General features: G+C 41.4%; 1 protein-coding gene and 1 non-coding gene across 2 annotated transcripts in view; both read left to right on the plus strand.

Annotated features, from left to right (window-relative positions):
- Window positions 1-19,393, plus strand: part of LOC126416347 (phospholipase A1) — a gene marked incomplete at its 5' end in the record, with an annotated part of 318,243 nt that overhangs the window by 199,022 nt on the left and 99,828 nt on the right. The gene's annotated exons all lie outside the window — the stretch shown is intronic.
- On the plus strand, window positions 14,938-15,009 carry Trnaa-ugc (transfer RNA alanine (anticodon UGC)). The gene has a single exon. It is a non-coding gene; the product is annotated as a tRNA-Ala (tRNA).

Raw genomic sequence — 19,393 nt, forward strand, 5'->3', positions numbered from 1 at the left:
AACTCCTTTTTCCAAAATGGTTTCACTTGTGCATAAATAGACAGTAAGACCCATTATGATATGATCATACGACTATGGGAAAATCACTGTAAGCTGTCACACCCATTAAGTATCTGTCAGTATGCGGACAGAGCGAATTTGAACGCCCGCATAAAAGCAATCGCAGATGAGGTAGATGCCAGCCTGAGATTCATTGGAAGAAGCCTCAGAAAGAGCAGTGCATCCAGGAAGGAAGTAGTTTAAAAATCATTTTACTAATACTTGAATATTACTCTTCAGTAGGGGATCCGTACAGGAGAAGATTGATAGACGAAATAGAGAATACATATATAAAAAGAGAAAGGATGAGCTCGTTACGGCAAGTTGAAAAAGAGAGAGTGACGGTGATATTAATACGTGCGTATTATAAACCACTTCCCTCAAAATACCTCTCCTTCATATCTCGTCTGTGTTACCACAGATGATGTGTCACTGATCTCATTTTAGTACACGCGAGATGCCTAATTGCTTCCACCGCCATGTTCACCAACCTGCAGTCTTCTATAGTCGTCCCCTGCGCAGAAAACAGCACGTAGGTTGCAAGTCCGTTATCCTGAGGCTGTAAGAAACTCTTAGCGAGGATCTGTTACTTTATAAAGAATTAAATTTCCAATCACTTTGTTTATATGGGTCGTCACTTGTTTTTTATGAGCAGGAAACGAGAAAGTGCAGAATTACACTCCAGTTTTGAGTCACAAATTATTTCTATTCTTCAACAAATTAATGAACTGCGTATTTGTGGAATTACACTGTTCTCAACTACATGTCCATATAACCGTACACTGCTAGTAAAGTCTTAACCTGATACGGATAGCGGCAGACAACGTGTGTTTCCTCCGAAACTGCCGAACCACCTCTTTTAACAAACCGTCGATTGAAATTTCCTGGTAGATTAAAACTGTGTGCCGGACCGAGACTCGAACTCGGGACCTTTGCCTTTCGCGGAAGGCAAAGGTCCCGAGTTCGAGTCTCGGTCCGGCACACAGTTTTAATCTACCAGGAAGTTTGATATCAGCGCACACTCCGCTGCAGAGTGAAAATTTCATTCTGGTAATATCCCCATGGCTGTGGCTAAGCCATGTCTCCGCAATATCCTTTCTTTCAGGAGTGCTAGTTCTGCAAGGTTTCGCAGGAGAGCTTCTGTAAAGTTTGTAATGTAGGAGACAAGGTACTGGCAGAAGTAAAGCTGTGAGGACGTGGCGTGAGTCGTGCTTGGGTAGCTCAGATGGTAGAGCACTTGCCCGCGAAAGACAAAGGTCCCGAGTTCGAGTCTCGGTCCGGCATACAGTTTTAATCTGCCAGGAAGTTTCACATCAGCGCACACTCTACTGCAGTGTGAAAATCTCATTCTTGAAACCGTAGATTACTAACAAAGTCTTAACTGACACTTACCGCGGCAGACAACAAGTCTGTCCCCCGACACTGCCGAACCAGCTCTGATCTTACAGCCGAACCACTTCGCCCGCCATCCAAGTTAGTCGCGATCCGAAGATCACCGAAGTGCTTCGTCTGTCTTTTCGTTTAGTAGCTGTTTATTTTTCTGGAATGATAACACGCTGTTGAGAGGTGCTTTGAATATGAAATTCAAGTAAATACACTGTGTAGTTCGTCTAATATCTATAACAGAAGATTACGATTTTGGCGCGCAACTTTCGAACACAGCAACCAATCGCGGAAAGGACGACAATTTAGGCGGTCTTTCTGACGATACCTGTACCGAACAACCCATCCGTCATCGGTACCTCACACCACATTACGTCATCTTGCAACTGCTGCCCTCTGAATTGCTCTAAGAAGAGCTCCTCGTAGCCGAATGTGATGGCTGTAAAGCCAGAGATATTACAACGCGCCGCCACAGGTTCATTTAGCAGGCGCGAGGGCGTCACTGCGATGCCCATCCACCTGCAGTGACAGGCGCTGCAAGGCTGGCGTTTTGTACAACGGTGTTGTTTACTGTTAAAATTCCCTGGGCGTACATCCCTAGAGCAGTTAACCAATGTGTCGCTTCCTCCTACATCTATCTCGTGAAAAAACCGTTAAAGCATAATGAGAGAGATTCGAGCTCACACAAAGTCTTATCAACGATTGTTTTCTATTGAAATGTGTGTGTCAGTGGTGCACAAAAGATTGTGGAGTAAAGATACAGCAGTTAGAGTAGGAAGGTAAATTACGGTTGATACTGTGTTATTGAAGCGAGAAATAATTTCTTCTTAAAATGTTTTCCAGGCAAGTCTTCGCGATTCTGGAATGCATCTTTCTGGTCGTCTCTCTTGGTTACAAACCTAGTGAGCAATAGCATTTGAGGAATGTTGCAGCTTTTTCTCATTGGTAGCTTTTTCATTTCATGCTAACGTATGAGCGGTTCTGGAAAGATGTTTGTGTTTTGGTTGGCAGGAGAGCCAACACCGTGTGACTAGAGGAGGCCGAAAGGCACGCGTTTTAGCTCACGCGGGCTGGCGTGAGGTCTGGAACAGGACAAGGAAATTAGAATTTAGAAAAACGGACGTGGCTGGTGGAATGCTTAGCTTTAATCCGTTAATGGTGAACGTCGGTCTTGACGGTACATGAATCAATATCAATAGCAATTGATAATGGCGCCTTGCTAGGTCGTAGCATATGACGTAGCTGAAGGCTATGCTAAACTGTCGTCTCGGCAAATGAGAGCGTAATTTGTCAGTGAACCATCGCTAGCAAAGTCGGCTGTACAACTGGGGCGAGTGCTAGGAAGTCTCTCTAGACCTGCCGTGTGGCGGCGCTCGGTCTGCAATCACTGATAGTGGCGACACGCGGGTCCGACGTGTACTACCGGACCGCGGCCGATTTAAAGGCTACCACCTAGCAAGTGTGGTGTCTGGCGGTGACACCACAGTTTGACAGTACAGCACTGACAGTAGTGTTCGTATACTAACGGAAGCTGGTGCTAAGCGAACACCATAACCTCTAAAATGAAAAAGAAAAAAAACACAGGCATTTCCGGTTGCAAACGACATCTTGAGTACGTTACAGCTATAATAGCAACATAAAACAGTCCCAGGAGCAGTAATGCATCGAAATAAGAACGAATAAGGACACCAAGCGTGATGTAAGAGCAACGAAAAGTGTCTCGTGTTGTTTTTGTAGCTCAGAGTTACAGAGACGGGAGCAGACTATTCGTATCTCTGGTTTAGACCAGAGTTTGCCAACAGTTCTGTTAATTTTCTCAAAATTTCACGAATAACTTCAGACACGTAACAGATAAATTTAGAAGAGCCCTGTGACGAATATCTCGTACTCCCTCACTGGACCAATGTCAGTGCGGCGACTGTGCAGATATTTTTGTCCAGATTTGCACATTAGTTGCGCGAATAACCCGTGCCGGCTGCCACCAGCGTCAGAAATCTCGTCTTGATGCAGCGTTAAAGCTTTGCCCAGTACTCAGGCTCGGCTTGGCTTTAGTGAACCCAACATGCGGGTACCCATATGATCGCTACAACGTTGACCTCGTTACAAAAAATGGTTCAAATGGCTCTGAGCACTATGGGACTTAACATCTCTGGTCATCAGTCCCCTAGAACTTAGAACTACTTAAACCTAACTAACCTAAGGACATCACACACATCCATGCCCGAGGCAGGATTCGAACCTGCGACCGTGGCAGTCGCGCTGACCTACTTGCATCAATAGCTGAGTCAAAGAATTCTGCGCTATAGGTGACAGATCTCCAGCGCGCAGCACAAAATGAGATTATAGCCAATAATTCAAAATTTTTCAGGCAGGCTGTTGTTTCGGTTTCTAGGGTTCTGTACTTCAGTCGGTAGAAAAACCCCTATAGGGTCACTTCGTTGTCCCTCTGTCTGTCTAACTATTGAAAACCCTTTTTCTCAGGAAAGGGGACACAAATCAAATTGAAATTTGTCACATACTAAGGCCTACGGTTCTTTGGTGATGTGATAAATGTAAGCCTCTGAGGCAATGCAGTAAAAAGATGTGATCATTTATGTCACATATTTTGATATTCGTAAACTCACTCATCAAAATCTGAAGGACTCTTCTCGTTGGCCTACAATGATGAATAACAAGAAGCAATCTTTCCCAGTACAACCAGAGAAAAAAATCCGAAAACTGTAAATTTGTAATTGCATCACACGAAAAAAACTCTTGTCATCTGACTGTCTGTCCGAACGTCTGTTAAGCCCCATTTTTCTCAGGAACGGGTCGATATATTACGTTGAAATTGATATCACCTACTAAGGTCTATGACCCAAATATTCAAATGGGTGTGAACTCCAAGGGACCAAACTGCTGAGGTCATCGGTCCCTAGACTTACGCACTACTTAATCTAACTTCCGCTAAGAACAACACACACACACCCATGCCCGAGGGAGGACTGGAACCTCCGGCGCGAGGGGCAGCGCAATCCGCGACATAGCGCCTCAAACGACGCGGCTGGTCTCTGGTTCCTCAGCGGTGTAGAAGTAACCTACGTCTGTTACGGCCAAACGTGACATATTTTGACACTCGCAAAACCAGTCATCACCTATAGTGTAGTTCCAGTTGGCCTAAAATTTGCCAAGAAGCTGGGTTTCACGGTGCAAGTGAAGCATGAAATCTGAAATTGTTAATTTCTAATTATGTTACACGAAAAAATTTATTTTATCATTTGTTATCCGACTTCAAACAAAAACCGAAACCTTTTCGAAAGTCTTGGAATTTCCAGCGCCGATATTCTGCCAGTATCAGTGTCTTTAATACGCAAAAATCGTCGAGATCCTCGATTTCCGAGATGGATGAAATGTCTGTATGCATGATTAAGTTTGCATGGAACTGCCAGAGCGCGTGTCCTACTTGCAGGTGGCCAGTCGTTGTTTCTCTATCTCTGCGGACTGCATGAATATATACCATACGCTAATCTAGGTTGTTGTTTCGTTCCCACTTGTTTACCAAGACGTAATTTTCATTGAGCGGCTTAGTAGTTGTATAGCTTCCCTTACTTAAGTATACTTCGTCTGGTATTCAAGCATTAATCAAATGGTTCAAATGGCTGTGAGCACTATGGGACTTAACATCTGAGGTCATCAGTCCCCTAGAACTTAGAACTACTTAAACCTAACTAACCTAAGGACATCACACACATCCATGCCCGAGGCAGGATTCGAACCTGCGACCGTAGTAGTCGCGCGGTTCCGGACTGCAGCGCCTGAACCGCTAGACCACCGCGGCCGGCGCCAGTTCCTATCAGTACCTGGGAAACACATGACAAATGATATTACTATAATAAGAATTTTTGTGATTTTCATGAAACTTCGTCTGGAAACTATCGATCGCTGAGGCGCCGTTGTTAGCACATTCTGGTGGACGACGGTTCAAATCTACGTCCGACCATCCAGTTTAGTAGGATTTCCATGATTTTCGTAACTTACTTATGGCAAACTCCATTCCTTTGAAGCGGCAAAGGCTATTTCTTTTCCCGCTCTTCCACAACCCGAGCTTGGGCTCTGGCTCTAATGACCTCGTTGTCGACGGGCTGTTAAACCGTTCGCCGGCCGGAGTGGCCGACCGGTTCTAGGCGCTACAGTCTGGAACTGCGCGACCACTACGGTCGCAGGTTCGAATCCTGCCTCGGGCATGGATGTGTGTGATGTCCTTAAGTTAGTTAGGTTTAAGGAGTTCTAAGTTCTAGGGGACTGATGATCTCAGAAGTTAAGTCCCAGAACTCAGAGCCATTTGAACCATTTGTTAAACCGTTCCTTTCGTCTTGGAAACTGATGGAAAAAGTACAGTCCTGCTGCGGCATATCACAGGTAATACACCCACCTTTGAGAATGCTCAACATGTTCACGATGTACTGTTGTGTTCAAAAATGTTCAAATGTGTGTGAAATCTTATGGGACTTAACTGCTAAGGTTATCAGTCCCTAAGCTTACACACTACTTAACCTAAATTATCCTAAGGACAAACACACACACACACCCATGCCCGAGGGAGGACTCGAACCTCCGCCGGGACCAGCCGCACAGTCCATGGCTGCAGCGCCTGAGACAGCTCGGCTAATCCCGCGCGGCTGTACTGTTGTGGTTAAGCGATCCATTCGTATGTCGAAATGGAGAAGGACGACTACCCTCAGTGTAACCGTTCCTGGTAAAGGATTGTGGAATTCCAACCAAACAATTCACTTACTAATACGTGGTAGCGTGTAGCGCCTTTTGGCATTGGAGGTGGCGAGAACTCCCCAAGAGAGTGGAGCAGGACCTCATGAGACTATATCTCTGCCGACAGCATTCCAAATGTGCTAACTAAGATAGTGGCAGTAAGTACACTGTCGTCTTAATGATGTATACAGGGTGTTGTAGGTTAGGCTGTGCTGAGAAATAACTGTTAGCGAAAAAATTCGATACGATGCGTCGTTTCCGATTTAATTAGTACTGCAAACAGTCAGTCAGGCCGTTGCGAGCGCAAATTCAATGGGCCGCCAGATACAGCTAGTGTCAGATTTCCTCACAGCACGAGACTGATCAGTCGTTGTCTCGAGTATAGTCTTTGCTACCGTCAGATGTCCAAATTTTGTATCGATCTCGTGTTCAGTTTTAGGAAACCAAACGAAGAACACGTTTAGCAACGACGTCTCCGGTAGGGTGCGTGAATTTCCGTGCCCACCGACCTGACTGGTTAATTTCAGTGGTTATTAAATCGGTGCAACGTATCGAATTTTTTTCCTTAACAGTTACTTCTCAGCACAACCAACCCCACAACACTACTACAAGATTTTCACACTCTCTCTGACCGCCCTGTATAGACTCCACGTGTTTTGCTAGTATTGCGACCATTCACTCATAAGGTCAGTCATCCCGTTTCAGGCTAGTGGATGTAATATCTTTTTACGAAACTGATGTTCAGTGTTTTCACGGCAACTTTTAGCGAACATCACTCAAAGTCCAGTACGAACGACCACTGACAGTCGCATGATTCAGAATATAGCCGACTCTAAAGCCGTCGCCGCAAGAACCGTGCTTCCAACGTCAGCGATGAGTGCGTCGAGTTTCTGACGTCAAAGCGTAGAAAGGGGACGCTGCGTGATCTTCCCGAACGTGCAGAGCAATATCAACCATTTCAGACATTCTGAACGCACATTTGAACGTATACCAATGAGACAGAACGCTACCTACATTGTTCATTCTGCCTATCTACTCGTTACACCCATGTTTTCCATTTTAACATGTCCTGAAAACTTCAATCGTAGATATGTTGTTTAATTGTAACAAACTGTACCATGAACAATGAGTTTTCTATGTATTCTCAATGTGCCTTGAAATGACATATTTTCATAATACACAAATTACAATAATTCTTTAACAACCAATATGTTTCCCGACCTTTTATTACAACAAATCGTAGAATTAACAACAGGTTTTCGAAAGATCCTCAGTTTACTGGTTCTCAGAAACGGTTTATATTTGTGAATACACAACTTCAACTGAAAGCCAATACGGCGTCTCGCAGCCCCGTTCTGAAGAGACATGGCCTAATATGATGCAGGTGGCGTTGTTCCATCTCATTGATCTACGTTTAAACGCACGTTCAGCATATCTGACGTTCTAGATATTTTAAGTAGTTCTAAGTTATAGGGGATTGATGACCTCAGCAGTTAAGTCCCTTAGTGGTCAGAGCCATTTGAACCATTTTTTGAGTACCAGCAAACTGAGCATCTTTCGAAAACCTGTTGTTAATTCTACGATTTGTTGTAATAAAAGGTTGGGAAACGTCATATTGGTGGTTAAAGAATTATTGTAATTTGTGTATTTTGAAACTGTCATTTCAAGGCACATTGAGAATACATAAAAAAACTCATTGTACATGGTACAGTTTGTTACAATTAAACAACATATCTACGATTGAAGTTTTCAGGACATGTTAAAATGGAAAATACGGGCGTAATAAGTAGATAGGCAGAATTTAAGGTAATAGGTTATTTGTTGCTGGTTCGAGTAGATTCTGATACTTTCTTATTAGTATATTCTATAATATTCGCTGTTATGTAAATAAAAGTGCACCCTTTCCGAGGAGAGAGTTTGTTCGATTCGATTGGCTTTATCTATAAGACAGCTTGCACTATTTGCAGTAAGATATTTCGCACTTTCTTGTTACAGGTTTTGTGTTTCACATGTTGTAAGGATTCTGTTACTCAATCGGAACAGCGATAAAGAACTATTGTAAATTTGTATCGCACTATTTATAATGCAACTTTTATAAGTAGATGTCCTTATTGATTGGACATGGTGCTCTCCTCTTTGGCTCTTGACATATTCATGGACATTTGAATGTTTTTATTTATGTAATCTACAAGAACAACATGACTAACACATGGACAAGGGAGGAAATGTGCATGTTAACAGAGCTAACGTACGAATTTTATGCCTGTCCATTTCGTAAACAGTGTGATCTGCGAGCCAGATACAGCCGATAACTGCCGCTGGAGCGCACTGCAGCCGCGTGTACCATGTTGAAGGCACACGTGCGCTACGCACAAGGGGCATCGTTTCTGAGCATTCAGCAGCACGCTGAACTTGGCACGCTAAAGGCTGGAATGCAGGGTCCGTGTGCCGGCGGCTTAAGGAGGCGCAGTGGCGGTCGTTCCCAATCACGGCCAGAAAAACAGGAAGTTCCATCTGCGTTAAGTTGAAAGCTCTTGAAGAGGCTTAAATAAACGAGGCAGCTTTGTGTTTAACGGGACTCTAAAAACAAGAGTATTGACAAAGAAAACAGGGCGAAAGAGCTGAGGATATCGCCTGAAACGTTGGTTAGAAATTAAACTTGCAGCACATCAGTGACTTCTTTCTCTTGCACAATTATATAATGTATTCAGAGTTCAAACATAATGACTTCCGACGAACAAAACGTGATCACCGACTTGTGTTCTGAAAACTTTCACCGTCTGTACTTGGTGTCTTAAAAGCTATTCGAGGGGTACCCAAAAAAATGGAGTTATTTTTTAAAAGCTATATATTTTCAAATTGTGTACAAAATTACCTTATCCCCTTTAAAATACTGTCCATTACAGCCAATACATTTCTCCCACTGGTGTTTCCACTGTTCGAAACATTTATTGCAGTCGTCTTGTAACCTTCCTGTATATAAAAATTTCCGGTACTGTCGCCGGATAACACTGTCTATATATCTGCTCCTAAATGGCACAGCTTAGTGCAATGCTGGCCTGCCGACTACTACTGAACAACATTTGACTGAGATTTGCATCATTAGAAAAAAAACTGACTTTGCTTGTTGACACAGCTGTGTAGCTCGTCCTCTGATTATTAAACAACACATGACTATGATCTGGGAAAATTTGCAAAATATTTAAATTCAAGTATGTTCTGAAAAACGTTATTATTGAAAACATTTCTGCAAACCATTACATAAAAAACTGAATATTACAAGTCTGACTTAATTAGTGCTGAAAAATCACAGAAGGATTGAAACAAATTCATATTAACATATCAGACAACAAATTTACCTCACGCTACATGGCAATGAACTGCGTTGCACCAGCGGCGACTGCTATTACTCATATGTGACTAGCAACTGTACTGTAGCGGTGAGCTACTACGGCTACTCCATGACATTGAACTACCAATGAGTTGCACTATACACACCTAGTGGCAGAAACGCGTATTACACAAGTTTCGCCCACGGCAGTGTTATTCCGGTGGTTTTTTTTTCTTTTTTTTTTTTTGCCCCCTCGTAAATCATAATAACGAAAGAAAATAATATGAAAGATAAAGCATATGGTTTATAAAACAGCAATCAGCCACAAGAATGGCTGTAAAAAGTTAATTTAAATCAGTCCAGTATCGGTTCTAGATTGATTGCAAATCCTTTTTCAAATGGTTTTTCCATATTTCCTTGCTTTCTTGCCGGGGCCTCGTTTTGTACTCGTTACTTGTTTTGAGTACTTACGAGAGACATTTTTCTTTTTGACCTTCACAGAAATATTCATGAGATGATTTTAAAAGTTAATAAAACACGAAATGTGGCAAAAACGTATATGGTGAGCATACAGTGCAGGAGGGGTCATTATAGACCCAACAGAAGAATATGGGATTGAGCTTGATAGGAACAGCAATTTGGTCGAATCCGTTTCAGAAATCGTCACGACATTCATTTTAAATGGCTTAGAGAAACAGCAGAGAGCTTACATGTGAATGGCTGGATTTCAACTCTTATTCTGTCGAAAGCAGTTGCCAGTTTCTTACCTACGCCATGTCTCTCGGTCAAGGCCGTGAAGCAGATATTAACGTTCTCTCGTAAAAGCGATTGAAGCGTCTAGGAGGCAGTATGTCTATTTAAAGGTGAAAACAAGCAAAATGCATTTTCTATGCGGATGATGTTTTCTGTCTGCAAGAGAGGTCCTTACTGCAGTTCAGCATTTATCTTGATGTCCTAAAATAGCTGATACCTTCTTACTTGAGTCCTTCTTCCATTCACCATTCCATCCAGTAGAACCTTAATTATGCAATATCTTCTCATTTCGCCAGACAGGCTATTTCTAACCCTCCTAGTAGTTTCCTGTATTTGTCTTTTCTCATTCATTTTGTGTAAGACACCCTTATTCTTTATTTGATCTGCCCATTTAAATTTTTCATAATTCTCCAAAATTACATCTCCAAAGCCACTAAGCATTTCTCTGGTCTGCATGGCAGTGTACCTGTTCCGACACTGTACATGACAGCAATCAGTAAGAAATATTTCTCTAATTTTTGCTTAATTATTTATTTTCTGGACGACAGAAAGTACTCCTCCTGGAAAACATTTGCTTTGTAACAGGTTTTTTGCTTTTATTTCTGGATTTCATGTCATCTTACTGTTTATTTTACGTTCTAGACAGCCGAAGTTTTCAACTTGGTCCACTAGCTCATCACAAATTCTGACTTTTATCCTCCTTGATTGTGTGGTAAATTCTAGTCTTTTTCGTATTTATTTTCAGTTCATATTCCCCACAGCTGGTGTTCAGTACTTCTAAAGTAATCTTAACTGCCTTTTCCTTTTGACTTAGTAATACTACACTATCCATCCAAAACGTTCGGAGACTGACTTTATTCCTGGCGTGTAAGCGACGCTAGTGCTGTAACTAGATTGGGAGCTTGGACTAACAGCTGTATACAACAGGTGGGCATTCGAGCAGTCATTTGTGAGCAGGCAGTGTTCAGTAGTGGGCGTGCGACTGTAATGTGTCAACGTTGTTGTCTCACAAATTGCAATCGAGCAACAAACTGTACGTCTCTAAGTTAAGCATTCAAGACAATCTCCAGGATGTTTTGAGGAAGAGAAAAGTGTTTAGAAAGTTTAGCCAGCACACCTTGTCTCCTGTACATAAAACAATGACGCATGAGTGCCTGCGTAATCTGATTGAAATGAAAAACGCGGACAATTCCTTTCTGGAAAAATTCATCATAGGTGACAAGACTTCGTATTATCAGTGCGAACCTATCACAGAACGACAGTGCGAAAGTGGTCTGTGATGGGTCGCCAAGACCAAAGAAGGTGCCAGTGTGTCCCAAAGAAGAACTTTTGTAACAGTTTCACATGGTTTGATGAACATTCTGTGCAATTTACTATACTCAGGTCAGGAGAGACTACATAGAACACCTGTAGCATTAAAACCACCTTCTTAACTTAAGTAATTTTTTTGTTAATTCAATCTTGAAACTTTTTGGAATGGCGAGGTATGTCATCAGCAAATCTTGCACATTTGATTATCCTTCTCCTACTGCCGCATCACTCCTTTGCTGGAAGCAGATTTTAACTACGTCATTTGAATAGACATTAAATTCCTGTTAAGGTAGTTATAGTTATGAGAAAAAGGGGGAAATATCGTAAAAGTCAAGGCAGAGTTCAAATGCGTAAATTATTCAATTTGTACTGTTCCCTGTTATTATGCAGGGTTATAAAATACAGAAGAACTAAGCAACAAAATTATTCATTGCAATTATGCTCACATTTTCCCTAAACTCACTGTAATAAAACGCAGTTGCAATACTTTTTGCTCTTTCACAACACAGCCAGTATTTCATTCCACTTGGTCCTTCTGTCTTGAAGTTCGTGACTGCCGGCGGCGATAGGAGGAAGGGGAGGGTCTGAAAAACGTTTGGTGTGGTCGGACGCTGCGGAGCTTCTGCATCCAGCTATGGATATTGATTTCCTGAAGGCCTCTTCCAGAAGTGTATGCCGAAAATATTTGAATTCCTACCGATCTGATGTGACGATGTAGAATGCCTTTTGGTAAACACGCACTTGCAAATTTTAGTTTCGGACGACACCAGAACGAAACAACTTACAGAGGTCTGAAAATTAAGAGACTCAAGATTATTTTTTCTTAAAATGAAAACATTTTACAATTAAGAATGAATTATTCATTAAATTAAAATACATTAGTACTTAGTGTGCATGCCTCTGTTCCTAATGAGCAATTCAACACGTCTTGGCATTGTTTCTATCAGTCTTGAGCATGAATTTTTGACATCTTCATCATGGTGCAGTATTTGTTTGAGTTTCTCCATGAGTTGCAACTTCGTTGTTATGTTGATCTTCCTCAACTTCTGCTTAACAATTGTCCTCAGGTTCTCTACAGGGTTCATGTCTAGACTATTTCCGGGCCATAGCAACGTCTCTACATTATTTTCAGGTAAGAACTGCGCAATTGATTTAGCTTTATGACACGGTGCACCATCGTGCACGAACACAAAGTCACCGTCAGGAAACCATTCCTTCCCCTGAGGTAAAACCTCTTCTCCAGAACTTTCCTACGCCTATTCTGATTCATATTGCCTTCCACATTATAAAGTCGGCCAGTACCCTATGCTGCACCAAAACAGACGTAGTATGTTTTACAGTTTGCCGCGCGAGGTAGCCGCCCAGTCTCGGCGTCTTGTCACGGTTGCCCCTCCCTCCCCCCTCCACCCCCGTCGGAGGTTCGAGTCTTCCCTGGGGCATGGGAGTGTGTGTTGTCCTTAGTGTAAGTTAGTTTAAGTTAGATTAAGTAGTGTGTAAGCTTAGGGGTCTAAATTTTACAGTTTGCGTTATATAAAGCAAAGAAAACTCTTCGCCAATCGTTCTTCGGACATACTGGCTACTTTCTTCACATATGGAGAATACTGACTCGTCAGAAAAGCAGCCCTGAGAGGAATAAAACATTTTAATCTAAAAAGTCTAAGATTTCAGATGTTATGTGCTCATATGAACCGTACTGTACATAAGAAAATTTCTCCATGTCTTTATGGTATATTTTCTTGAAAACAATTATTCATTTTTCAAAAGAAATTTTCACATACATATTCTCAACTGCTTTAAATAAAGTTTATTTACCTTGCTCCAGTCTTCCTCAAACTTATTTCTATCTTCATAGCTCATTTAAGCCTCATTGCACTCATTGCAGGAGTAAGTTTTGTTTTTTTGCGTGGCCAGCGAGCTGGAAGCCTTGCACTACTAAGCTTTTTGTGGACTGTGGAAGTACAAACATCGACTCCATAGTTCTCCAAAGCCTTCTTGAAATCTTGATTTGTAGCTCTTCTGTTGTCTTTCGCCATCTGGACAAGTTTGCGTTGAGTTTTACGGGAAAGTTTGCTCTTGCGTCCACACTTTCCTTGTGGTGCTGGTCTGAAATTAAGGCCATCTTTCTCTGCGTGGCAAATGCGGCTTACAGATTTTTGTGAAATCTGTAACCTGTTTGCTATTTCTCTCTCTGTGAGTACTGTTTTTCTTCGAGTAGCAGTTTTATAATCGCAACTTTTCGTGGCGAAATATCACTTTTCTGACCGATAACCAACAAATATCTGACAAACAGAAGAATTATTCATAACAAGTAGAAACACTCATTAATTATTGTTTAAGGATACATTACACACACAACCAACCTTAAAAACGTCCCAGCTGAATTGATCTATCTCCAAAACAGCTACAAACGTGCCAACTTTGCCTCTTTAACAACTGATTGCTTAGGGAGTATTGCCAACATTACTAGGAGCACAGTACTGCCGATAGCAAAATGTAAATGTTGGCATATGGATGTAAGTGAGTGAAAATACCAATATTATATGACTGAATAATTCTAGATTGAGAGAAAATAGAAAATATCAATATTTTCGTTTTGAGTCTAATAATTTTCACACCTCTGTACAGTGTTAAAATTTCCCATGATCCTAATTGCAGTACCACAAATCCGTTAATCTACTAACCATTAGTTACGGAACTTACGAGCTGCGTCATTAATGAAAGACTGAACAGACTTTCAGATACCTCCCTTTCTTTCCGAGACAGCTAAGCTAACAGTTTAAACAAGAAACTACATAGCTACGTGTAATCTTAAGGCAGAGGTGCAATACAGATTGACTAGTGGAACATGAGAACCACTGGTAACTGCACTAGCTTTTTGCATAGTATCATGGATACCGAAGATGTATTAAATTGGAATATGGGAGCCCAAAACACGTAATGCTGTGAATATGTTAGATATAAAAGTAAAATTTCTTGTGATTCCCCTGCGGCTGCATTTTATCTTGCTCAAGTTATGCAAGCTCAATGTTGTTATTAACGTGGTAAAGCTCTTACATCTCTCATTGACTTCAGCAGTTCTTGTACATTAAAACTATATTCTGAACATTTTATTCTTTATGTTTGTTTACACGGAATGGTAGAAAAAACGGACAAAACAGCACGACGCATCAGTTTCCGCGTGCCGCCCAACGACTACTGCGGGGACTGACCTACATCTTGTCACGCAGCCAACTCGAGATTCTTCGTTGGGCTACCCATTTACAACCACGTGGGTTGCTGACGTCAAGGCAGCGCCTCAAGGCTATTCTCGGAACGGAACCCGATAACGTTAGTTCTGACACACAATGACAAACCAACAAGCTATAACACGTACTGGGGATGTAGCTCAGTGGTAGAGCGTTCGCTTTGCATGTGAAAGGCCCCGGGTTCGATCCCCGGCATCTCCAAACTATTTTTAAAACCTTCTATACAACGCGCTGAGTTTGATATGAGTTGAATCATTACACAATCAGGTTAAGGAGATGCACCAGAACAAGTCAAAAGTAAAAAATCATTCATAAAGCAGAGGTGATCCCAGTCGCTATCACGTGTCATTTGTCCAGAACGGTACTGATTGTTGCCGCTCTTCAATAGGTTATCCAGTTTAAGACCTTCTCCATTATGTATTAGTTCAAACCCGTGTCTCTCTGTTGCTTTTAATGGCTGTAGTGAACAACAAATTAATATCTGTCCTCTCCTTAAAAAAGTGTTTTTCACCTTCGCCACCCTGTGCTCATCCATGAGAATACTGTTCCGATTTTTGTTTGCTTTTTTAATTTCCTTCTGATTATTTGACTTTTTGGTTATTTCTCATTTTAAATTCTCTATTGTTTTCTTTGCATTCACTATTTTTTTCATAAATCAACTCTGAAATACGTTCAGTTTATAGTTATGAGCCAGCACTTGCAAGCCATAAACACATCGTCCAACTATTTTAGTTTGGTTGCTTAAGTTTATATTTCTAGAGATTCATTTCATGATAGAGGTGATCGATTAAGCCTCGTATCCGGAAGTGCTTTTCCAGTATGCACTGGGGTACAGTTAGGATATGTCTGCTACTTTCTTCTAAGTCGTTTAGTTGGTGCACGTTTGATTATGGATTCATCGTCTAATTAGTTACCAGGTGGACTCATTTTTAAATTTAATAAATGCAGTGCACCATGACATCAGCACATTTACCACGGCACCTTGTGAACGATCTCTTATCTTAATCTCTCGACGCGACTCCCCATAGTGCAACACGCCTTTCAAGCCAAGCCAACCACTGAATCTCATGTAATCCGTATCACTGCACATCCACTAGGTGACCAGCTGTTCGTTATCCGGCCAAGAGCCGCACGGCTGTTGCGGGCCCGAAAGGAACAAGGAAGGAAAATTAGAGTTTAACGTCCCGCCTCAACGAGATAGACGTGGAAGTTCTCCCGCAGCCAACTTAATAAAGAATCTAAGGATATATAAGAAACTTTCGAATCATTTTCTTACTGGTACATCATGAAACAAAAATGAACTTTTTTTTTACGGAACAAAAATTTCCGGTATTTGTGACTTAGTGTGCCACATTTTCTTATTTTTGATTACTATCTCTTTCTTTTATTCTTTTACTGGACGAAATTTTGACATGTTGTAATTGCGTGTGCAACATTTTGAGGGTAAGTAATTTGGTAAATTGACGTAAATAAATAAAAACGGAACAAATTGCCATGCTCCTATTGCTGTTATTCTGAGAAATATTATTTTTAGAAAATAACACTGCCCACGTGGTACAATAGCAGGCAGTCATACTTCCCGCCTCAGCCTTGAATACGTTGATTTGACAATTTCATGTGAATCCTGAATACTACTATCCAGTGTTTGGTAGAAGCACGGCAATACAGATAAATATACGCTGTTTTGTTGAAAAGCATCTACACTCTGTTCCCCTCTTTGCTACTGTCAGCCAAATTGCAGAAGATTCAGACTATCTGCAGCTCCTGCCCATATTTATTGGTATACGTACAGTTTAGTATTTGCTAGCACTGCATCGTCAACAAGGAAAGCAGAAAGCGGTGTAGCCATAAAATCTTCCATCTAATCAAAAAGCAGAACAGATCGAATACCAGCAAAGATTAGGAGAGTTAATAACAAGACATGTAGTCTCATTTGACGCCTCTGGAGGAACTAAATTCTCTTCCTCTTCTCAGAAAGTTGTATTGATCAGTACTACCCAACACGGTGTTAACCGGGGATTACTTTTATAACACTCAGTGAATAATAGAACAGCTTACTCAGTGACTGGAATCTCGCTGTACGCACCACATTTTTCGGTGCTCGTCTTTGCAGTTGCAACTTCTCGGAACAATTCCAGCGGCTGACGGAACGTGATGAGACTTCAGTCGTCGTTCCTATAACACCTTTGGGTCTAATTATATTTCGTACTCATATTTTACGCTTTTCCATTTACGAATGTGATAACCATTTTCTGTATTTCGAGAAGTAAATGCCACGGCATAATACCAGACCGTTAAGAACGCATTGTGTTTCTGGTGGTTCTCGAACTAGCGACCAGTCAGATTGGACACTCGACCATCAGCCGCTGCAAGAAGCATAACACAGATTAGAGGCCAAAACGACTCACGGCATGCCATGGAAAATATCTATATATGTATGTTACAGATCTAATTATTATATTCGAACTTTCCAGTTTTCACCATCGCCGGATAATTTTTACAGCTTATTTCTGCTTCTGGTTTAGCACTTCTCGAGTTTGATAGGTACTCACGAAGTATACTTGTGTGTTACGTCATGTTGTTTTTGAATACCGTTTGCACAGCGAACAGTGCTGTGGAGAGACTAGCGTCAACTGAACGAAATTCTTAGCTTTTCAAGAACATAGTTGCTCTCGCGTCATATAGTCTTCTTTTACTCTCCACGGCAAAAACCTCGGCAGTTTGAATATTTCACTATCAAATTTAATTCTCAGCAACTGCTTCACTTCTGTTTCAGAAACAAAATTAATGAAACGACCACAGACATTTGCCAGAGAACGAACTGAGGTATTTTCCAGATATAAATTTAAAACTGTCATAGTGGGGCAGACAAAGGAAGGAAGAAGAAGTTACAGAATTTAACCTGCAGACGAGGAGGCTGTTACGGACAGATGGTGCGGTAGGAAGTCGATCGCATACTTTTCAAAGGAACCATGCCAGCATTAGCTTTAAGTGATTTAGAGAAATTACAGAAAACCAGAATGTGAGTGTGGGACTGAAATGCAGTCCAGTGAATGTTAAGTGGAAGAAGAGGGTAGTAGCGAAAATACTAATTTAATATATGCCTGTTTGGCGGAGAGAATGACAACCCTCTGAGTACAATGAATACAATAAAATACAATTTTAACAGAAAGCCAACTGAACATTAGTTATTTTTGAAATTTCTCTCTCCCTGTCACTCTCTCTCGCTCCCCCCCCCCCCCCCCTACCACACAGAAGTAAATAAAAACACCTATGAAAAGAGATGGTGAAGTGATTTGTATTTGCTGCTGAGCGTACAACTGATTAATACGTAATGAGTTCCGAGTGGTTGGAGTCATGTTTGCATATTTGACAAAGTACTGAGATGTTCCATACTAACTAAAAATTTTGTAACAAAATAAATTTAAATTAAAATATTTACGGGACTCCGAATCTGATCTGATCGATTAGGCAAGATTCTTTAGGAACAGGGATGATTTCCCTACAATGCCGGGATGGTTCCTTTGAAAGAACAGGCCCAACCTTCTTCCTCATCCTTACTTAATACAAGGTTGTGCTCCGTCTCCGTCGACGAGGAATTAAACACTCGTATTCCTTCCTTAGGCAATAGCACTGCCAGAATTAAATGTTGTGTCCAAGAAGTCGTTTGCTCAGTTGCCCTTTTCAGCCGAGGAAACTTTATACGTCTACACTGTTAATCTTTTTCCCGTATGTGCAGCAGTGGATATCAGTATAAAGGCAGATTTCTCACGAAAATAATAATACAATGTCTGTAACGTACTATATGGAATTTATTATGAAAGCAGTAGATACATATACGACATAAACAATCATGACGGATTTAGACATATTATTTTATAACACGAGTAAGAAAATAACGCGTTTGCATTCGCTGGGTGGAATCTTGTATAAAGGCACTCACTGTCCTGTTGTGTTACTGCATTCTTAGTACTTTGCCCAGTCACCCTTCTTCCTAATTACCTAATTCTTCCTAATAATTCTCAAAAATTCTCTTCGGCACTGATTTTGTTAGGATTTCTAGTTCCTGCAGTGAAACTGTCCAAATGATATCACTCTCTGCTCATTCCTACCAACTGCTCTGTTCTCGGATCACGCAAATAATCGAAATTCATCCGTCCCATCTAAATTAAGTTTCTTCTTATCACAGAAGATCACTTTATCCTGTTCTGAAGCCCATGACATATGACTTTCAGCAGACTACAATCTAACCTCTTTGTGTTTGGGTGTTAGAACAGGTTTCTGCAGCCGTTTCTTGAATGCAAGATGTTTATCATTTGACAAAATGTGTCGTACACGTCTTCAAAATGGTTCAAATGGCTCTGAGCACTATGGGACTTAACTTCTGAGGTCATCAGTCCCCTAGAACTTAGAACTACTTAAACCTAACTAACCTAAGGACATGACACACATCCATGCCCGAGGCAGGATTCGAACCTGCGACCGGAGCAGTCTTGCGGTTCCAGACTGAAGCGCCTAGAACCGCTCGGCTACACTGGCCGGCCCGTACACCTCTGGCAGTTACTTACAACTGTAAATGAGCAAC

This window comes from Schistocerca serialis, chromosome 8 (assembly GCF_023864345.2).
Source record: "Schistocerca serialis cubense isolate TAMUIC-IGC-003099 chromosome 8, iqSchSeri2.2, whole genome shotgun sequence".
Classification (NCBI taxonomy): Eukaryota; Metazoa; Arthropoda; class Insecta; order Orthoptera; family Acrididae; genus Schistocerca; species Schistocerca serialis.